This window comes from Dasypus novemcinctus, unplaced genomic scaffold (assembly GCF_030445035.2).
Source record: "Dasypus novemcinctus isolate mDasNov1 unplaced genomic scaffold, mDasNov1.1.hap2 scaffold_69, whole genome shotgun sequence".
In the NCBI taxonomy this organism is placed as follows: domain Eukaryota; kingdom Metazoa; phylum Chordata; class Mammalia; order Cingulata; family Dasypodidae; genus Dasypus; species Dasypus novemcinctus.
This window is the reverse complement of record NW_026688628.1, coordinates 3,992,608-4,014,088: the sequence shown is the minus strand read 5'-3', so window position 1 is coordinate 4,014,088 and position 21,481 is coordinate 3,992,608. Positions and strand designations below refer to the sequence as shown.

Here is a 21,481-nt window from a genome sequence, read left to right as displayed (position 1 = left end):
TTTCAAGGAACATTCATATATTCTTTTTTTTTTCTTTTTTTTTTTTTTTAAGATACTTAGATTATGCAACTGTCACAAAAAACTGTACAGGATTCCCATATGCCCCACTCCCTACCATCCATTTATTCTTTTACCCACATTTGCCTATTATTAACAAGCACTCCATTTATACTGCCGTTTACTCCATCTCTACTTCCCCCTTCCCTCTCTACTCTTCCCCTCCCTCCAGCCCCCACAGCACATACACACAGAGTTCTTTTTCTAAACCATTAGAGGGTATGCTTCTTACACCATAGCCTTTACTCCTCACCATTTCAGTGTGGGTTTTTTACTAACAGGCATTTTATCTTAGAGAGCTACCTTTCAATATTAACTTGATACATCTACATTGATAAAATTCTTTCATCTAATCTTCCTTCCATAAGGAAGGAAGGTCCTTCATAGCCTTGCCCCCTCCAGTGCTGGATCTAGTCTAGGAATTGGTGTTGCATTTATTGGGGGTGTAGCTACAGCCTCCTTTGATCTGGAAATGTTGTAGAGAAATCGGGTGTGCGCGGTATCGAAGGCCAGGACACGAGAGTACCGAGAAGGAAGTTGATTTATTTTGACCGGCCAGGCTCGGCAGACTCTTGTCTTAATAAAAACCAAGCCCCGAATAGCCTTTTTCAGACCTTTTTATACAGAGGATATAGGATTAGGGAGACTAACTGTGATGGTATGCAAACAGACCTCTGGTTAGGTTCTTCAGTGTTTGATCTTAGTATCAGATAGGTTATTTCCTCCAGGCGAGTTACATATTCTCCACATCCAAGCCAGCTTGGATTAGCATATCTTCTACATTCCGTCTGGAGGCAGCCCTGAATACACATTCAGTCTTACATCCTTTCTGAACGTTCAAATACTGTAGGGCCTATATTACTTATTTGGCCATTTTGGGGACTAGGTACACTTGGAAACAATTTTGAATTTATGCACAGGCTATATCAGCACATACTACAAACTTTCTTTAACTTTTGTGACCTTGAAATTTTGAAGGACACAGTCCCTGCTCTCCCCCACCCCCTTTCCAATAGAATGTTCCTCATTTTACATTCGTCTGAGGTTTCCTGATGATTCATAATTAGATTGGGGTTCTGCACTCTTGGTTGGAAAACTGCCCCGGGGTGCCCCAACTGGAGGCTTGCCACACCAATCTACCCCTCCCTGGTGGTAGTAATTCCTTCACCTGGCAAAGGTGTGGCCTGATTTCCCCACTGGGTAATTACTGCTTTTTAAATCCTCCCTTGCAACTCATCAGTCTATGGGGGGATGTTTCCAGACCAAGGTAGTGTCTTGCTGCAGTCATGCTTTTGACCTCACCAGACAGATGTCCACCAATGAGCATGGCATCAGGAGTCCCAGCAGAGCTCAGTGCCTCTAGGGGAAACAGTGTGTCCACTCCATCTCAGTGTACAATTAGAGGATCATCCAAGGATCTCCAGTGTCTTCTGCTGAAATGAAGGTCTTCCTGATCGTGAAACCTGCCACGTATTGAGGCCTTACTTCATCCGGACAGGGTGTGAGGTGTTTGACACGTGTCATTGTTACTCCTTTCATTCAGCACATACTTACTGAGTACATACCATGGCACCCAAAGAACTAGCAGTGAACTAAGCCAAGGTCCTGCCCTCAGGCATTCAGGATCCAGATAAGGTATTAGGGAAAGGTGGGTGTTATGAGGCACAGTCTACAGGTGCAGAACCTGGAGCTGCCATCAGGTCACATGCTGGCCTGAATGACTTAGGTGGTAAATGGCTGGTCCCTGCTTTTCCACTACATCATATTGCTTCTGCATGATGTGGACTAGTGGTGATGTACTAAGCCTTGTCATATTTAGAAACCTAGTGGGACCCGAATAGACCAATCCTTTTCTGAACAACTAGTCTCAGCAGGGGTAGAGAGCATGTATGTCCATGGTGATGCATTTTGCCTCCCACCAGGAATGCAGATGGGGAATGGAAGGAACAGGGGTGGGTATATCCTGGACTAAGTACTGACTGACCCCAGGTCAAGTTTTGCCTTGATCTAGTCTTCATCCCATCACTTAACCCAAGTAGCTCTATACTTGAGTGCTTTTTGTTGATGCCGTGAAGCACTAATAATTCCAATAGTTATTAAGAACTTCTACTAAGGTTGGACATCTCAGTGGTTAGGAAAGAATATTTCAGTGTCACATTCTCTTAATATTTGTCCAAGATTCTCTTAATGTTGAACTTCTTCTCATTTTCCCATCAGCAAAGGTGAGCTGTTTCTCTGCAGTCAGTTCTAGATTTTCCCAGGGGAATTTCATTCTCTCTATTGATCTCTTTATTTTTCCTGTTCTTTGCTTTTCTCCCATTATTTGACACAAGCACAGACACTTAGGGGTTCCCCTCTGAGTACGGTCATGCGCAGTGGCTGGCACACAGCCAGCAGTCCCTGAGGGCTTACAGAAGGGAGAGAAAGAGGATCCAATGATAAGGAATGGACTTTGGGAAGGAAAATTTCAATGTCCCGCCCATTCAGTGGACAGACCACTGGGTTTTAACTGATTGCTGAAGGTACTCCATCATTTAGGCACAATTTATATTCTATTCTTGTAATGCATTTCCTTATGCTTATCTAAATTGAAACGCATCCGGAACGTTTCTAATTGCCCATAAAGCTTCATGGGATTTTCCCAAAATTTGACTGTTTGCCATCATTTTATTATGTGGAGAATCCTAGTGTCACCCCAAAGAATGATATTTCAGTTCCAAGTAATGTATCAATCCTTCAGTCAGTTTGGTCACCACCCCCTCCCCCCTTTGTTTAAGCACCTGCTTGAAATGTCCTTGAACTTTCCATCTCATAGAGTCTCAAAAAGAGATATATATGTGTACCTGAATTCAGGAGATTGGGGGAAACAAACCCTCTGGAAAAGTACCTTGAGTCCATCTCTTATGTATAATGTTTTGTGTTATGTTAATTAATTCAAGGTGTTTTTTCCCATCCTTTTTGGTTGGATGAGGAGTCCTCCTACTGGAGTAAGAAATTCTTACTCCTTGTCTTCCTTCTAGGGCAATTCACCATCTTTGACTAGATGCATGTTCACGATTTTAAAAAGGGAGGTTGGATTAGCTGGCTCTGGTGGGAAAAGGAAGTCACACAGAGCAGGAAAAAGAAAAGGAAGTTGTGCCTTGGCAAGGCTGGCAATAATGACTATGCAGAACTTAAATATGTTTCTCATTTATGATCTGGTTATTTTCACATTCTCTCTTTCATCCCATTTGGGAAGAGAGCAAACCTTCCAGGATACTCTTAAGTCAACTAACCAGTATCTCTTGGTAACCTGGAGTGGCTTCAACCTTGTTTTGGTGTAGAAGACTGGAATATGAAGGCAATAAAGTTGTCATCCTGAGTCTGTTTTAGGCACTTTGGTGGCTGAGGATGGGATAAGGAGTTTATGGAGAGATGAGCAAACTAGACTGGTGGGGTGGGGTGGGCTTGGATTGGTAACTGGAAGCTGTGTTGAGCACATATGCAGGAAGCTGCACTGTGTGTAATGGTGTGGGACCCAGTTAGATACGGGGAGGCCAAGAGCATGAGGCAGTTTGTCATTGGCACTGCTTTCTCTGACTTTATACTCATGTTTGATGACTTTCCACAGGAATTTTGGGTAGCCTTGGCATCCATTCAGGGAGAACTTCAAATGACCTTTCTGTATATAAATAATAGAGAATGAGCTGAAGAGTTAGGGGGAATGACAGGAAATAGGAGGGGAAGGCGTTGCTTATCACGAGAACCAGCCCAGAAGTCAAGTTCCTTGTTGGAAGTTCTAACAAAGCCACTTAACTGAATAGGGAAAATGATGACATTTTCCCCCCTAAAAATATGTTCTGGTTTTGACATAAACCCAAAGCTAGAACATAATTTGTATATATATTTATTTATTTTATTTATTTCTCTCTCCTTCCCCCCCCCCATTTTCTGATCTCTGTGTCCATTTGCTGTGTGTTCTTCTGCATCCACCTGCATTATTAGGTTGCACTGGGAAACCGCATCTCTTTTTTGTTGTGTCATCTTGCTGTGTCAGCTATCCATGTGTGTGGCACCACTCCTGGGTGGGCTGTGCTTTTTTCATGTGGGGTGGCTCTCCTTGTGGGGCTTGCATGTGGGGCACCCCTATGCAGAGGTGCTCCTGTGTGGCACAGCACTTCTTGCATGTGGCAGCACTGTACATGGGCCAGCTCATCACACAGGTCAGGGGGCCCTGGGGATTGAACCCTGGACTCTCTGTATGGTAGGTGGATGCTCTATCAGTTGAGCCACATCCACTTCCTGATTTTTAAGATTTTTAAGAATAGCATTACTCAACAGTGAATTCAAGATAAGAATAGAGATTGGCATGAACTTGGTGGAATGTATGAAGATGTTTATATTAGCAATTACCAGCATTTTCATTAGGGTGGATCTACAGGGTTCTTGATTATCATAAAAAAAAGAGAAGGTAGAGCATAGTGGTGTAGCTCAGTGGCTGAGCGCCTGCTTTGCATGTACGAGGTACCAAGTTCAGTCCCTGACATCTAAAAAATAAAATCAAAAAAAGAAGAAAGAGCATCATGAAATAAGCTAGTGTTGTGCCCTGTGGGGCCCCTCATCTCCATGCGTCTCTTTCCCCTGGTTTTCCTGGTATGCTACAGGCTCAGGTGCCCCTTGAATAAGAATGACTCCAGGCCCCAATCGCTACCCCCCAAAATTCAAATGTATATCCAAAGGACTGCTGACCTTTTTCATCTCCAGGCCTCACATTTCTCATTCTCTACATGGCTAAAGTGAAGCTATCAAATTCCTTAATTAAAAACAAACAAACAAACAGGTGTTGTGGTCATATATGTACAGCATAACGTTTCCCATTTTAGCCCCTTTCACACATACAATTCATTGGCCTTAATCCCATTCACAGTGTGGTGCTCTCAACCCCATCACCACCATCCATTCCCAAAATGTTTTCCTCGACCACCCAGAAACTCTGTACTCACCCCCATCCTACCCCAACCTTGTAGTCTACCTCCTGCCTCTATGAATTTGCACATTCTAGTTATTTCCTATCACTGAGATCCTGCCACGTTTGCTCTTTTGTACCTGGCTTCTTCTACTCAAAAAGGTTCATCCATGCCGTTGCATGAGTCAGAACTCCATTCTTTCTACAGCTGTGTAGTCTTCCATTGTGTGTAACACATTTTCTTTGTACACTACTTCTCTTGAGGGACACTTGGGTTGCTTCCACCTTGTGGCTAGTATGAATATTGCTATGCATATCTGCTGGACACCCCACTTTCAGGTTCTTGGGGTATATACCTAGGCCATATGGTAATTCTGTACTTTCTCAGAACAGTCAAACTTTATACAGTGACTGCACCATTTTATATTCCCACCAACAACGTTTGAGGATGTATTTCTCAACATCCTCCCCAACACCTGTAACTTCCCATCTTTAAAAATAGTAACCATTCAGGTGGGTGTGACTTGGTATCTCATCGTGGTTTTGATTTGCATTTCCCTAATAGCCAGTCATGATGAGCATCTTTTCATTTGCTTTTTTGCTATTTGTATATATTCTTTGGAGAAACGTCCATTCACATCCTGGGCCCATTTTTTCATGGAGTTGCCTTTTAGTTGTCAGCATCCCTCTGGAATTGCTCCCAAGTGTCTTCTCTGTGGGTCTCAGAGGTACCAGCACCCACTGAGCCACTCCTCTTGGAAGCCAGGATGTCACCATGGTCAATTCCAAGCTCTGCACATTTTAACTGAGCTTGTTTTTTTCTTGAAAACTTTCTTTGAACCATGATTGCCAAGGCAAATTGAGGTTGAACTGACAGCATGTGATTTGCCCAGGTGCTTTTGGGTTTAGGCAAAAGTTTTTATTAACAGTTCCCCATGTGATTCTGTGTATTTGAGAACTGCTGGCTTGGACCCTTTCTAGAAGACTGTAATTAAAATGGGGTGGGGGCTGCATGTGAAAGAAGCCAAAGGCAGCATGGCTGGTAACCACACAGGTAAACAGACAAGCTGATGTTGATAGGTACTTTGTGCTGGGAGGTCCCTCACCTTAGCTTGTGTTCCAGTTCATATGTACTCCTCTAGGAATACAACTTTCATGGTTTTAGGAAATGTGTCTATGCCTGACTTAAAAACACTCATTAGTTAATGTAGTGTAGGAGGAAGAAAGATGCATTCTTACCGCAGCAATTTTACAGTCTAGTGGAATATACCATGCTTTCTTTTTCTTCTTTAAGGTGCAAAACGATCTCACATTGCAGAGTAATGGCAGTCAGTATTCTCCAAATGAGGTGAGTTTCCTGAAGGTTAATGGAACTGGAGGCCTTTCATAAAGCCTGAATTGGAGCATCTTCTACAGCAGGCGTTCTTAACCAGGGGTCTGTGAGCTTGAAGTGAATTCAAAAATACATTATTCTTGTGGGGATGTGCTGGAGTGGACATGAAATATTTATTAACTAATACACAATACAGTGTGGACTTTTTAAGGGGTCCATGGTTTTCACCTGACTGGCCTATGGGGCCTATGGAACAAAAAAGGTTAAGAACCCCTGTGTTACAGAAAGAGATCATCTAAGACTGTGTGATTAATGAGTTAACTGAGTGTTGCAGATTCACTTTCATTAGCTATCTTAGCCTTACCTCACCCTAATTGTAATTAAAGATTGTTTATGAGATATAAATATATTTGAAAAACCAAATAGGGGAACTTCTTTATAGACTGTGTTCTAAACTGAATGAAACCAGCTCAAATCAAACCACCTTTGGCATATCTTGTTATCCATAAATGATTCATGTGCTTTTCCTGTAGACATCTATTCAGTGAGTGTTGGTTCCTCATTTCATTGCAGTACGAGAGTCTTCATCTGATATGCCCCATTTTGGATGTGTTGGGGAACAAAATGATTGCCAGTTTTCCATGACTAAAATGTTTCTGTAAAGAACAAATAAAAAATTGAGTGAATTCCCCCCCAAACAATATTCTTTTGATTGTACCATTTTTTAAAATTGCCATGTGAAGATGCATCTATTATTATATATTTTAGCCAGGCCCTCATCTCACAGCAGCAAATGCAAAAGGCCAGTGGTTTTATAATTGTCCTTGAACATAGAGATGCCTGCTGAGTTCTCTTCTGTTTTTTAAATTGCCTTTCCTTCTAACACCACAGGTGAGAGAGGACTCACCTGCAGAATCTCCTACCACAGAGAGCACCACTCCCTTTGGCCTGAAGCCTCCATCAGGTAAACAGAATGCACAGTTTCTCTCATTAGCCTTTTAAAATGATCCATTGTCAGTGTGAATGTCCTTATCAACCCTGCGAGTATAATAAATCCTGACCTCAAAATTGGCCTACCACCTGGGAAGCCCAGGCTTCAGAGTTTTGCTTCCAAGTAATCGGCTTATAAATCCATATTTTCAGTCATGCATGGCTTGCCTCCTTCCAAATCAGAGTAAAAGTAAAGTGGTGATGGGTATGTGTAGAGTGGAGAAGAAATGATGTTTGGAGTTTTTTGATACCCAGGGATTATCTGTCAGTGATTCCATTGCCCCAAGGGTGCCTGGTGCTCTGCTGAGTCCATGATTAAGGGCTGCCTCTAGGGGAGGAGCTCCTTCTTCCACAGCCTGAACTTGCTTCCTGAGCCTGGCAGGTTCTATGTATTTACTCATCTAATAGGATGGTCATTTCAAGATTTCTCTCCATGGCCAGGATTCTTTTATTTTTAAAAAAAAGCCTTTCTTGAAAGCATTCTGCTTATATTACCTCCTTTCTTTCATTTACTATTAGTATATCACAGAAGTAAATTATAGCAATGTGCAAAATATTTGATTTTTTAAAAAAGAGCTACAGCTAGAAATGTTCTGATTTCTCTGTTTATCTAAAGGTCTGGTGCCATATACCTTCTTTCATGTCCTTCATTGTTTTCATATTTTTGATTCTTTGGTGTTTGGCATCCACTCACTACAATTGCTTTTAAGAAAATGATAGATGACTCAGACACTTCTAAGCAAAAACTAGCTCAGATGTTCTTGGGTTTTCCAGTAAAGCATTTTGGCAACAACCTAAGTTCTACATATGCATATTTTGGGAAAAGGGTGGGGAGGGCACCTGTAGAAAAAAGAACAAAGATGATTCTTTTACACAGGGGAGCCTTTCATTTCTGAGCAGGCTGGTGGGGTGTAATGGTTTCCCAGCATTTCAGATGGACGGGGAGGCAAAGCCCTTTGACAAGATGCTTGGGCTTGGCAAGGGTTAGTGGTGCTTTAGGGAGAGCAGAATGGTACATGAAATAAGGCTCAAATGTTGGCCCCTCGCTGGGCTTTTGTTTGGAGCTCTGAGCATATGCCACCTCTGAGCCATGGGCCCTGGGCTTCCCATCCTCCCAGACTCAGACATGTGCTGGGGAAAACGGAGGCCAGTCAGGGCATGGCTCAGCTCTGCCTGCATGGAAAGCACCCAAGGACCCCAGGGAAAAACAGCTTTATCCTAAGCTTTGCGGTCAGTTCTGCACAATTTTAAAATATTTTTATGTTGAGCAAATCAAGATAAATTTTTTTAGGAGGTACCAGGGATGAACCCAGGACCTCGTACATGGGAAGCAGGTGCTCAAACACTGGGCTCCATCTGCTCCCCAATGAGAGCTGGTTATCTCATTTGTTTGTTTTGTTTTTAGGACTGGGGATCAAACCTGGAACCTCATACATGGGAAGCTACAGCCGCTCCCCAGAACAGTATTCTTTTGAAAGTGCAGCTTTGCACTTTAGCTGTCAAGTTGTTTTTTGGTTTTTTTTTTTAAGATTTATTTATTTATTTAACCCCCCCCCCCCCGGTTGTCTGTTCTTGGTGTCTGTTTGCTGCGTCTTGTTTCTTTGTCCGCTTCTGTTGTCCTCAGCGGCACGGGAAGTGTGGGTGGCGCCATTCCTGGGCAGGCTGCTCTTTCTTTTCACGCTGGGCGGCTTTCCTCACGGGCGCACTCCTTGCGCGTGGGGCTCCCCCACGCGGGGGACACCCTTGCGTGGCACGGCACTCCTTGCGTGCATCAGCACTGCGCATGGCCAGCTCCACATGGGTCAAGGAGGCCCGGGGTTTGAACCGCGGACCTCCCATATGGTAGACGGACACCCTAACCACTGGGCCAAAGTCCGTTTCCCATCAAGTTGTTTTTAGTGACTTTTTAAATTCCTCTTTTGGGCATCCATGCTCACATTATCAAAGTTAGAGCTTACCCTCCACTTGTACTGTGAAATCATTTCAAATTCTTTGTGGTGGTAAAAAAAATTTTTTTTAATCAATTGTTTATATTTTAGTAGGAGGAAACAAAAGTAATCCCCTCTCCAAGGTTTCTACCTTTTTATAATTTTGACTAGTCAATGAGGAAATCAGTTTTGAAAGTTCTCTGACTTTGGTTGCTGTAAATAATAGTAATTTATCTTCAGGAACATCTGGCACATTTGAACTTTATAAAACAAGCATTACATATTGGGAATTTATTTCCATTTCATTTATTAGTTTAAAAATATTACAGTATATATTTATCACATTTTCTAGGAAATAATATATCTAGTAATCTTAATTGAAAGTCAGATGGTTAAAAAAGAAACCCTTTTGACTGAGTAGCTCTAGGTAAAAAGCCAAGGAATTTTTATTTTAAAATTAAGTATGTGAGTTTATGTGATTTGTGTGTTATAAATAAAAGAAAGCAGACTGCTCAAATCAGCAAGTTGGAATAAGAACTTAGATTCTTAAAGTCAGCTGATAGTTTTCTTCAAATTCTTTTGCCTTCTGATTTTTTCCCTCAAAGAAAGATAGGTGCATGTACCCAAACAGTCATTCTAGAACCATGTCCATTTATTTTACTGGTCCTGCCTTACGATTGAATGAAAAAATTATATAGCCATTTCCTAAACACATGAGATTGCTATATTGCTATATGGATATTTAATGGGAAAAAAAAGAGGAAAGTGCTTCATTTCATTAATGACCCACTAAAGAGTGCTTGAAATTGACCTCTATTGGCTAATTGGGTTTGTTGTTAAAGAGACCTTTACGAGGGTCCAAAATTGTTCTTATATTGACCAATATTCAAAGACAATATTGAGAAGTGTGTCAGAGATTGAGAAAAGAGTTGGCTAGATTCAATTATCAATAAAGCATGCCAGTAAGAATTACAGCTGCCTTAAAAAGAAATTTTACATTGCTTTGGGGGGAAAAATCACAGCTGGTCAATACTGATCCTGTAATCAATGGTTGAGTTTCTAAAGAATAGATATATCCACACCTCTATTAAGCTTTCCTGTGCAACCAGATTTTTTGTGACTAATGTTTGTTAAGAGCATTAATTATTTGGAAGGCCTTTGCAAAAAAATTACCTGGTAGGTCTTTTGCTTTTTTTCTGCATGACCTATGGGTACTTTCTTCCTGCTGACATGTTTCATGAGAACTTTAAGTCTTTGGGCTTTCTGTTGAGATGAACGATACTAACAGCATGCAAAGTAAATGACTGATAAGTACTAACGCTCGGTTTTTATCATTCTTTTTATTCCTTGCACCATCTCCCATTCTTCTGTATTGTACTTGTGAAATGAACTCCATATCAATGAAATCTGCTTCATTTCCATCCAACCCTTATGCTATTTGTGACATGCTGCTGCCCCTTTGGTTTGTCCTGGTCCTTGTGCAATACAATGTGGACTGGCTCTCATGCTCCCCTGCAGACCCAGCCCTCACTCTTCCTCCTATCTCTTCCAACAAACTTATGCAGGCACAAACATGGGACAGCTCTAGTGACAGTGTTCCATCTGCAGGGGACAGTGACAATGGTAGGTGGCTATCTATGTTATCTTTCAGTTTGCTCGTTAGTAAGCCAATGGCTATACTCAAATGTTCCTTTCCATGAAGCCAAAGATAGAGCATATGCAAGTGCATGCCTGATATAGATATAGTGAGAGAAACGGAGAAGTCAGAAAAGTATGTGCCCATTGTTCTAATTATCTTGAATATTTTGAACGTTGGGGAGGACTTTAAAATATTTTTTCTCTACCTTTTCTGCTAGGGTTTTTGGTGTTTGTTTGCAAAGCTTTGGGATGTGTGTATTTGAATTATCTCTGCTCCTGCATCTGAACCAAGTGCGTTTAGAGTTTGATCTTTTTTTTTTATTTTATTTTTTTATTTTTTATTTTTATTTTTTTATTTTTTATTGACTTTGTAATAATATTACATTAAAAATATATATGTGAGGTCCCATTCAACCCCACCCCCCCACCCCCCCTCTCCCCCCCCAACAACACTCGTTCCCATCATCATGACACATCCATTGGATTTGGTAAGTACATCTTTGGGCACCTCTGCACCTCATATACATTGGTTCACATCATGGCCCATACTCTCCTCTATTCCATCATGTAGGCCCTGTGAGGATTTACAATGTCCGGTGATTACCTCTGAAGCACCATCCAGGGCAGCTCCATGTCCCGAAGACGCCTCCACCTCTCATCTCTTCCTGCCTTTCCCCATACCCTTTGTCCATTATGTCCACTTTTCCCAATCCAATGCCACCTCTTCTATGTGGACACTGGATTGGTTGTGTCCATTGCACCTTTATGTCAAGAGGAGGCTCAGATTCCACCTGGATGCTGGATGCAATCCTCCCATTTTCAGTTGTAATCACTCTAGGCTCCATGGTGTGGTGGTTGTCCTTCTTCACCTCCATCTTAGCTGAGTGTGGTAAGTCCAATAAATCAGATTGTAGGTGCTGGAGTCTGTTGAGGCTCAGGATCTGGCTATCACATTGTCAGTCCAGAGATTCAAATCCCCTAAATATATCTTAAACCCCAACATTAACTGCACCTCCAGCACATTAGCATGAAAGTCTTAGGAAGGGAGATCCCATCTGAGTCCAGATTCATCACACATAAACACCATTTCCAAAGAGGGGCCATCTGCCCTGGTAGTTAACCCCATCGGCCATGACCATAACTCCCATGGGTCTCTTTAGCCCTCAAAGGAACCAATATCTGGGGGTTGTATCTGCTTTACCTGTCTCTCTGATTCTGCTCAGTTGTGCATGAGGGCAAACCTTCTGCCAGCCTCCAGACTCTTTTTTAGAAACTCGTAGCCATATAAACTCATTTCTCCTTTCCATTTCCCCCTTACTTTAGGTCAAACAGCATTTTAAAGTCATGGTATTTTATGTAGACATGGATATTCTGCTGATCCACATTGAACCTTCCGTATAAGGTCATTTTCCAGTTGCATCATCAGTTGGTAGTTGATAGTGGTCCCTCGTTGCCAGGGAGGCTCATCCCCGGGTGTCATGTCCCACGCTGGGGGGAAGGCATTGCATTTACATGCTGAGTTTGGCTTCGAGACTGGCCACATTTGAGTAACATGAAGGCTGACAGAAGGAAATTCCCAGGCACAAAGTTGCTCTAGGCCTTGTTATTATTTTGGGTTTATCAGCTCACAAGCATAGTCATTAGTATCAGGGGCTCACTGTTGAACCCTCACTCCCTCCCGGTCCCCACCACTGTACCTGGGAGACTGTCGCTGCTCCCCTAGGGACCACGACAGAGCACCACTGGCCAGGAACCCAGTACCCCCCCTACTGTGGTTTTTAATTGTTGCCACTATGAGTATATCCAAACATTACCATGCACCCTGGACATATAGAGTTTGATCTTTTATTATCTATGCTTACCATATGAGATTTTTAAAGTAACTAAAAGGTGTCACACTGAAAATAATGTTATAGAAATTTCTAAAATGAAGAGAATCACTTGCCTTCTCTGTTCTCTTATTTGCATGTTTTGACTCCTGATACCTCCATGAGTGTAAGTGCATCTTGAATAATATTGAACAATATAATTTGGCCTGAAGATCAAATGTATGAATAAAAATTGAGGACACTCAGCCAAGCTTGGTGGTATATCTTTTACTTTTGTGACCATAAATATCTTACCTTGCCTAAGAGAATGAGATAAAATAATTATTTGGATCTACATAGCATATATAACTGGATCTCCATTCTAGTTTAATAGTGGTTCAGATTTTAAACATTTTACTTTAAAATACAAAATGATAGTAGTGATGTTAAGTGGTTCTAAGGGCATGATTTATAGATAAGAGAAGTGAGATGTGAAGTATAAACACAATGCAAATGCAATAGGAAGATAGATTTTCTGGTAATGTTTATTTTTTAAAAATCTAAGTGTGTCATGTGTTACACATGGAAAATTTGTAGTTTTAAAAACTTGCAGTGATTTCTGGTCAAAATTGCTGATCCAGTTTCCTTACATAGAGGATAATGTATACCCTGGAAGGGTCAGTTACAAATGAAATTTTAAAGTTTCATATGCTTCTAAAGTTTTTAATTGAAAATAAGTATGACAAAAAACATAATGAAACAAAAACTCTTATATCTACCTATTTTAAATTCTGAAAGTTGAAGAGGGCTAAATGGAAACTTTCTTGATAAATGACTTCTTTACTTAAAAACTAAAAGAAAGGGGGAGGAATTTTTTTTTTTAGAAAACATGGCTATTTATGGGTCTGATATGAGTTAAAGGAAATAAAGCCTGGAATGAAAGATTTATGCATGGTTTGGTATTTCCATAGGAATGATATCTGAAACCGAAGGACTTTAAAAAAAAAAACAAACATTGGGAAAGAATAAGGTGTCCAATACAGAAATAGAACACCTAATGTTGCTGATGAACCAGCTAAAACCTCCATCTCTGCATAGCCTGAGCCACACTGAGCTATGTAGAGATGGAGGGGCAAGTCCAGGCTCCAGATTCTGGTGTCATCTCCTCTGCCACAGCTACATTCATTTCATAGAATGAAAATTCTCAGTATTTACTGAGGATACCTATGTTCAAGGTATGAAGCTAGACTGCCCTTTTTTCAGTAAAATCCTAAGATCCATAAAAAATGGTTATTGCAAAATCCTTTTAAAAATAAAAGAACCAAGGGAAATGGATGTGGCTCAAGGAGTTGGGCTCCCATTAACCATATAGGAGGTCCAGGGTTCGAAGAACAGGGCCTCCTGGTGAAGGCAAGCTGGCCCGTGTGGTGAGCTCACCCACATGGAGTGCCAGCCACCATGGGGGTGCACGCCCTGCAGGGGTGCCGCCCTGTGCAGGAGTGCCAGCTGCCACAGAGAGCTGGTGCAGCAAGATGACACAACAAGAGACAGAGGGGAGACAAGGGGAATACATAGAACAGGGAGCTGAGGTGGCACAAGAGAGTAATCACCCCTCTCCCATTCCGGAAGGTCCCAGGAACGGTTCTCAGAGCTGCCTAATGAGAACACAAGCAGATACAAGAACACACAGCAAATGGACACAGAGAGCAGACAGTGTGTGTGTGGGTAGAAATAAATAAATCTTTAAAAAAATAAAAATAAAAGAACCTTAGATTACTTATTTGATATGTGTGAAAGTTTCAGGAAGTCACATATTGCTTTTATGCTCTACCACAGTAATATAAAGGGATTGTTTTCAATACTGCATGGCAGGGCCAGTCATGTCAGATGTTCAATGGTTGTCATTTTTCCTTATTTGCAATTTGACTATAAAGTGCCTCAGGCAACAGATGATTTTCTGTTCAGAAATGTACCTTACCAATATTCTCTAGGGGTTAAATTATGACTTGTGATTTTTTTAAAAATTTAAATTATTTATTTATTTTTAAAAATTACATTAAAAAAATATGAGGTCCCATTCAACCCCACCGCCCCCACCCCCCACTCCCCCCACAGCAACACTCTATCTCCTCATCGTGACACATCCATTGCACCTGGTAAGTACATCTCTGAGCATCACTGCACCCCTAGTCACTGGTCCACATCATAGCCCACAGTTTCCCACGTTCCATCCAGTGGGCCCTGGGGGGATCTACAATGTCCCGTAATTGTCCGTGAAGCACCACCCAACACATCTCCTTGTCCCGAAAACGCCTCCACATCTCATCTCTTCCTCCCATTCCCCAAACCCAGCAGCCACCATGGCTACCCTTCCCACACCCATTCCACATTTTCTCTGTGGACATTGGATTGGTTGTGTCCATTGCACATCTATGTCAAGTGGGGGCTTAGATTCCACATGGATACTGGATGCACTCCTCCTGCTTTCAGTTGTAGACACTCTAGGCTCCATGGTGTGGTGGTTGACCTTCTTCAATTCGATGTTAGCTGAGTGGGGTAAGTCCAATAAATCAAAGTGTAGGAGCTGAAGACTGTTGAGGCTCTGGGCCTGGGTGTCACATTATCAGTCCAGAGATTCAAACCCCCTAAATATATCTAAAACCCCAGCACCAACTACAATTCCATTAAAGTAGCATGCAAGTCTTGTGAAAGGAGATCCCCTCTGAGTCCAATTCCATCACGCAGAAACACAGGCTCCAGAGAAGGGCCATCTGCCATGGCAGTGAGCCCTGTCTGCCATGATCATAGAACTCGTGGGTCTCTTTATTCCTCAAAAGAACCAATACCTGGGATTGTATCTATTTTATCTGTCTCTCAGACTCTGCTCATTTGTGCATAAGGGCATTCCTTCTGACAGCCTCCAGACTCTTTTTTAGAGACTCATAGCCTTATGTTCTCATTTCTCCTCTCCATTTCCCCCTTACATTAGGTCAATCAACATTTTGAAGCCATGTTATTATATGTAGACAGGGATATTCTGCTGATCCGTGTTGAACCTTTAATTCAAGGTCCTTTTCTAGTTGCATCTTCAGCTGATATGTGGTAGTGATCCCTCGGTGCCAGGGAGGCTCATCCCCGGGTGTCATGTCCCACGCTGGGGGGACTGCACTGCATTTACGTGCTGAGTTTGGCTGTGAGAGTGGCCACATTTGAGTAACATGAAGGCTGTCAGGAGGAATCTCCCAGGCACAGTGCTACTTTAGGCCTTATTCTTATTGGAGATGTATAGGCTCAAAAGCATAGCCATAAGTATCAGGAGCCCACCGTTGGGCCCTCCTTCCTTCCTGGTTCTTGCCGTTGCACCTGGGGAACTGCCGCTGCTCCCGCAGGGTCCACGACAGTGACCCCTCGGCCAGGGGCCAAGTACCCCCCCTCAGCTATTGTTTTTAATTGTTTCCACTATGAGTATATCTAGACATTACTATATACCCTGGGCATATGCCCTGTATAACTCCCTGTCAACCATATATATCCTGTCAATAACATCCTATATCAGTATTCCTCTGCTGCCATTGTTGAACCACTCTGTGATCCAAAACTTCCTGTAAAGTCAATCCCAGCATATTGTCAGCTTCACAAGAGTCTTAGATCACTCAAATTCATATATACAATATAGAGTATTTCCCCAGATTCACCATAAAACCTTTTCCCTTCCACAGTGATAATCTCTTAACTTGTTCATATCATATTTCCTGTAACTGATGTACAGATTCTGAGACAATAGCTTTCAAACAAGGTGACATCTGTGCTTACTATGTGGTCCATACTTTAGGTTGTACAGTTTTCTAAATTTTTTAGTTATCCTATGTTTTGCCTTATGGTTTACATTATTATTCTGTCATCTCCTATATGTTTTTGTAGTAATATTACATGTTTTATATTCATCTTTCTGTATTCTCACAAAACTCCTCTCTTGCCCCCATATTTACCTTGTTTCCATCCATTCAACATCCATTTTCCCCTCCCTTTGGGGCCCACAATGCAAGCCAATCTCCCTTTCCCGAGAAGCCATGTCCAGAGATACTTGCAGCAGTATTCAGGGCCTGACTTTCTCAACTGCCCTAATGCCCTGGGAGCCATCCTTTCTCACGAGAGATACAGTTCTCTCTATTTGACGGCATTAGTCCTCCCCAGGATGTGGGTCCACCCCAACTCTCACTTCTTGGGTCTCTTCCCAATGGTGCAGCCCACCTTGGCAAAATGAGCCTTCAGCTATTCGCCCAGAGTCCGTCCCGCAACAGCCCATACCCCCTGAGCATCCTAAACAGGTAACCCTCCTACTTATATTTTGATATGATTTTCTCAACATTTTGTTCTCAATTAACACCTGACACTCTCGCATGTTCATATGTTGCCCCTCCCTCCCCCTGATTTTTGGACAATATTACCCCTCTGCCCATCCCCAGCCCCCCTCCAACCCACAAAGCCCCACCCAAAGGTAACCCCTTGCCCCCATTTTGTCCCTTCTTTGTGCTCATACTTACCGCCAGCTCATCACAGATTCCACCCCTCCAGACGTTAACTCACATCCTTCCTCCACCCCCCGATTTCCTGTAAGCCTCTTTTCCGGTGTCTAGCTCTCTGAGGCAGTTTGCTTATTTCATATCATTGAGGTCATGTAGTATTTGTCCTTCAATGCCTGGGTTGCTTCACTCAACATAAGATTCTCAAGGTTCATCCATGTTATCATGTGTGATTTTAGTGTATTTGTTCTGACAGCCGAGTAGTATTCCATTGTGTGTATATACCACATTTTATTGATCCACTCGTCTGTTGATGGACATTTGGATTGATTCCAACTTTTGGCGATAGTAAACAATGCTGCTATGAACATTGGTGTACATATATCTGTTTGTGTCCTTGTTTTCAGTTCTGATGGGTATATACCCAGCAGTGGTATTGCTGGGTCATATGGCAACTCTATGGTTAGTTTTTTTGAGAAACCTCCAAACTGTCCTCCAGAATGATTGGATCCTTCTGCATTCCCACCAGCAGTGGATGAGTTTTCCCCTTTCTTCACATCCTCTCCAGCATTTGTATTCTTCTGTTTGTTTCACAGCTGCCAATCTTATGGGAGTGAAATGGTATCTCATTGTAGTTTTGATTTGCATTTCCCTGATAGCTAGAGATTTGGAACATTTTTTCATGTGCTTTTTAGCCATTTGTATTTCTTCTTTGGAGAAGTGTCTGTTTAAATCTTTTTCCCATTTTTAAAATGGGTTGTTTATCTTTTTGTTTTCAAGATTTATGAGTTCTTTATATATGCAAGTTATAAGCCTCTTATCAGATATATGGTTGCCAAATATTTTCTCCCATTGTGTGGGTTCCCTTTTTACTTTCTTTCTTTTTTTTTTTAAAGATTTATTTATTTATTTAATTTTCCCCCTTCCCCTGGTTGTCTGTTCTTGGTGTCTATTTGCTGCATCTTGTTTCTTTGTCCGCTTCTGTTGTCGTCAGCGGCACGGGAAGTGTGGGCGGCGCCATTCCTGGGCAGGCTGCTCTTTCTTTTCACAATGGGCGGCTTTTCCTCATGGGCGCACTCCTTGCGCGTGGGGCTCCCCCACGTGGGGGACACCCTTGCGTGGCACGGCACTCCTTGCGCACATCAGCACTGCGTATGGCCAGCTCCACACGGGTCAAGGAGGCCCGGGGTTTGAACCGCGGACCTCCCATATGGTAGACAGACGCCCTAACCACTGGGCCAAAGTCCGTTTCCCCCTTTTTACTTTCTTGACAAACTCCTCTGAGGTGCAGATGGATTTAATTTTTTTTTTTTGTTCATTGTATCTTTATTTTTTTTATTGACTTTGTAATAATATTACATTAAAAATATATATGTGAGGTCCCATTCAACCCCACCCTCCCACCCCCCCCTCTCCCCCCCCCCCCAACAACACTCGTTCCCATCATCATGACACATTTGGTAAGTACATCTTTGGGCACCTCTGCACCTCATAGACAATGGTTCACATCATGGCCCATACTCTCCTCCATTCCATCCAGTGGGCCCTGTGAGGATTTACAATGTCCGGTGATTACCTCTGAAGCACCATCCAGGGCAGCTCCATGTCCCAAAGACGCCTCCACCTCTCATCTCTTCCTGCCTTTCCCCATACCCATCGTCCACCATGTCCACTTTTCCCAATCCAATGCCACCTCTTCTATGTGGACATTGGATTGGTTGTGTCCATTGCACCTCTATGTCAAGAGGAGGCTCAGATTCCACATGGATGCTGGATGCAATCCTCCCATTTTCAGTTGTAATCACTCTAGGCTCCATGGTGTGGTGGTTGTCCTTCTTCAACTCCATCTTAGCTGAGTGTGGTAAGTCCAATAGATCAGATTGTAGGTGCTGGAGTCTGTTGAGGCTCAGGAACTGGCTATCACATTGTCAGTCCAGAGATTCAAATCCCCTAAATATATCTTTTTATTTTGTTATACATCCTTTCACTTTTTTTTTTTAGGAGGTACCAGGGATTGAACCCAGCACCTCGGACATGGAAAGCAGATGCTCAACCACCGAGCTACATTGGCTCCTCCCCTAAATATATCTTAAACCCCAACATTAACTGCACCTCCAGCACATTAGCATGAAAGTCTTATGAAGGGAGATCCCATCTGAGTCCAGATTCATCACACATAAACACCATTTCCAAAGAGGGGCCATCTGCCCTGGTAGTTAACCCCATCGGCCATGACCATAACTCCCATGGGTCTCTTTATCCCTCAAAGGAACCAATATCTGGGGGTTGTATCTGCTTTATCTGTCTCTCTGACTCTGCTCAGTTGTGCATGAGGGCAATCCTTCTGCCAGCCTCCAGACTCTTTTTCAGAAACTCGTAGACATATAAACTCATTTCTCCTTTCCATTTCCCCCTTACTTTAGGTTAAACAGCATTTTAAAGTCATGGTATTTTATGTAGACATGGATATTCTGCTGATCCGCATTGAACCTTCCGTATAAGGTCATTTTCCAGTTGCATCATCAGTTGGTAGTTGATAGTGGTCCCTCGTTGCCAGGGAGGCTCATCCCCGGGTGTCATGTCCCACGCTGGGGGGAAGGCATTGCATTTACATGCTGAGTTTGGCTTCGAGACTGGCCACATTTGAGTAACATGAAGGCTGACAGGAGGAAATTCCCAGGAACAATGTTGCTCTAGGCCTTGTTCTTATTTTAGGTTTATCAGCTCACAAGCATAGTCATTAGCATCAGGGGCTCACTGTTGAACCCTCACTCCCTCCCGGTCCCCGCCACTGTACCTGGGAGACTGTTGCTGCTCCCCTAGGGACCACGACAGAGCACCACTGGCCAGGAACCCAGTACCCCCCCTACTGTGGTTTTTAATTGTTGCCACTATGAGTATATCCAAACATTACCATGCACCCTGGACATATGTTCTGTACAGCTCCCTGTCAGCCATATATCACCTGTCATTGGTATCCCATACCAGTATCCCTCCATTGCCATTGTTGAAACACTCTGTGATCCAGAACTCCCTGAAATTTGAAGCCCAATATAATGTCATGGTCCCTTACTAGGGAATGGCATATAGCGATGAGTTTAAAGGATAGATAAAGAACTTGGATAAAGTTAGATAAAGAACTTAGATAAAGAATGTTGACTTGAAAAAATTCCACATCCTATCTTTTTCTTTCCCCCCCCCCCCTAATTATTCAGCTTTTCTTCACAGGAGTCCTAGACCACAGCAATGTATATATATAATATACAGCACTCCCACACATCCACCAGAAAACCTTTTCCCTTCCACAGTGATACTCTTACGCCCTATTCATATCATATTTACTTAAAGTGATGTACAGAGTCTGAGACATTAGCTTTCTAACAAGGTGACATCTGTGCTTACATTATGGTGCATACTTTAGGATACACAGTTCTTTACATTTTTAGTTATCCTATGTTTTACATTATGGTTTACATTATCAGTCTGTCATCTCCTATATGTTATGGTGTAATATTACATGTTTTATATCCATCCTTGTGTACTCTCAAGAAACTCCTCTCTTACCCCCCATTTACTTTGGTTCCACACATTTAACGTCCATTTTCCCTTCCACCTTGGTGCCCACAGTGACAGCCAACCTCCGTTTCCTGAGGAGCCACTTCCAGAGATAGATGGAATAGTGTTCAGGGCCTAACTTGCTCAACTGCCCCAATGCCCTGGGAGCCACCCTTTCTCTCGAGGGATACAGTTCCCTCTATTTGATGGCATTAGTCCTCCCCAGGATGTGGGTCCACCCCCACTCTCACTACTTGGGTTTCTACCCCATGGTGTCACCCACTCTGGCAGAATGAGCATTTAGACATTCCCCAGGAGCCCGTCCTGCATCAGACCCTCCCCTCCGAGCATTCTAAACAGGTAACCCTCTTTATTATATTTTGATATGATTTTCTCGGCATTTTACTCTCCACCAACACCTGACCCTCTCCTGTGTTTGTATGCTACCCCTCCCTCCCCCCACTTTTGGGCAACGTTACCCACCCGTCCCTCCCCAGCCACCCTCAAACCCGCAAAGCCCCAACCAAAGGCAACCCCTTGCCCCCCTTTTATCTCTTCTTTGTGTTCATACTTACCACCATCTCGTCTTAAATTCCACCCCTGCAGACATCGGCTCATATCCTTCCTCCACCCTCCGATTTCCTGTAAGCCTATCGTTCAGTCTCTTGCTATCTAGGGCAGCTTGTTTATTTCATATCATTGAG

At 42.7% G+C, this 21,481-nt stretch overlaps 1 long non-coding RNA gene across 2 annotated transcripts; it reads left to right on the top strand.

The window, feature by feature from the left end:
• Positions 1-6,292: 6,292 nt before the first annotated feature.
• Positions 6,293-13,230, top strand: LOC131277874 (uncharacterized). Of its 2 annotated transcripts, none has more exons than XR_009184902.1 (3): positions 6,293-6,350; positions 7,227-7,299; positions 12,892-13,230. It is a non-coding gene; the product is annotated as an uncharacterized lncRNA (long non-coding RNA). The 2 variants fall into 2 exon arrangements; XR_009184903.1 differs by lacking the exon at positions 12,892-13,230 and adding an exon at positions 10,819-10,866.
• The last annotated feature ends 8,251 nt before the right edge of the window (positions 13,231-21,481 follow it).